This window comes from Nematolebias whitei, chromosome 11, assembly GCF_014905685.2.
Source record: "Nematolebias whitei isolate Nwh7 chromosome 11, NemWhi1, whole genome shotgun sequence".
In the NCBI taxonomy this organism is placed as follows: Eukaryota; Metazoa; Chordata; class Actinopteri; order Cyprinodontiformes; family Rivulidae; genus Nematolebias; species Nematolebias whitei.
In genome coordinates this window covers 387066-388427 of record NC_056508.1, presented here as the reverse complement: position 1 = coordinate 388427, position 1362 = coordinate 387066, and the positions used below count along the sequence as shown (strand labels likewise).

The following is a 1362-nucleotide window of genomic DNA, read 5'->3' as shown; positions in this document are numbered from 1 at the left end:
TATGTATGTATGTGTATGTATATATATATATATATGTATATATATATGTATATACCATACCAATTTATTTATATAGCACTTAAAACAGCAACAAGGCCAACCGAAGTGCTGTACAAAAGAACCAAACGTGCACAGCAGACGGGAAAACATAAAATAGAAATACAGATACAAATAGCAGAAGAAGCTAACTAAAATGGTCAACAGAGTAGAGAACAGACCGGACCAAAACAAATCACACCGTGTTAAAGGCAAGCAAATAGAAGTGGGTCTTCAAGCGAGACTTAAAGACTGAGAGTGTGGGAGCCTGCCGGACACTCAGTGGCAACTCATTCCACAGTCGTGGACCTGCAACAGAGAAAGCCCTGTCACCTCTGAACTTACGACGGGTTTCTGGGACTGAGAGAAGCATCTGGTCTGCTGACCTCAGAGAGCGCGGTGGGACATATGGCTGCAGAAGATCAGTGAGATAGGATGGGGCGGAATTGTTCAGTGATTTAAAAACGTACATGAGAATTTTGAAATGGATCAGAAGGTGAATGGGTAGCCAGTGCAGGGAAGCCCAAACTGGCGTGATGTGGTCTCTATAGCCTGTACCAGTTAAAAATCGGGCTGCAGCATTTTGGACCAGTTGTAGACGAGCAATGGAGGACTGACTGATTCCAAACAGAAGTGAATTGCAGTAATCAAGCCTAGATGTTATGAAGGCGTGGATCACTGTCTCAAGGTTCTTTTTGGAGAGTATAGGCTTCAGCTTAGACAGCCGTCTCAGCTGAAAAAAACAGGATTTGACCATCATGTTTACGTGACTGTTGAGTTTTAAGGACGGGTCCATTATCACCCCCAGATTAGTGACCTTTTGTTTTTCTAGCGGGGCTAGAGAGAAAAGGTCAATGTCATGGTTCATGAGTGAGCCACTGGGATGGAACAGCATGACTTCAGACTTCTTCTCATTGAAGCTTAAGAAGCTTAAAGCCATCCAGTCCCGGATGTCAGCCAGGCAGTCAAGAAGAGGCTGAATAGAGCGTGTGCCTCTGTGCCTCAGGGGGAAGTAAATTTGGCAATCATCGGCATAGAAATGAAAGGGTATGTCGTGTTTGCAGAAGTTAGCACCTAGTGGCAGCAGGTATAAAGAAAAGAGAAGGGGACCGAGGATGGACCCCTGCGGAGCGCTGTCGATGCCGAACTAAAATCTTTGATATTGACAGAAGGTTCTGTCAGAGAGGTAGGACCCAAACCATTTAAGGGCTGACCCTGTGATGCCCACCCACTGCTCCAGTCTAGAAATGAGGATGTTGTGGTCGATGGTGTCAAAAGGAGATGTAAGGTCCAATAGGACAAGCAGCACAGAATCACCTGCGTCTG

General features: G+C 45.4%; 1 protein-coding gene across 1 annotated transcript in view; it reads right to left on the bottom strand.

Moving 5' to 3' along the window:
* Positions 1-1362, bottom strand: part of LOC119417417 (laminin subunit alpha-5) — a gene marked incomplete at its 3' end in the record, with an annotated part of 231477 nt that overhangs the window by 222440 nt on the left and 7675 nt on the right.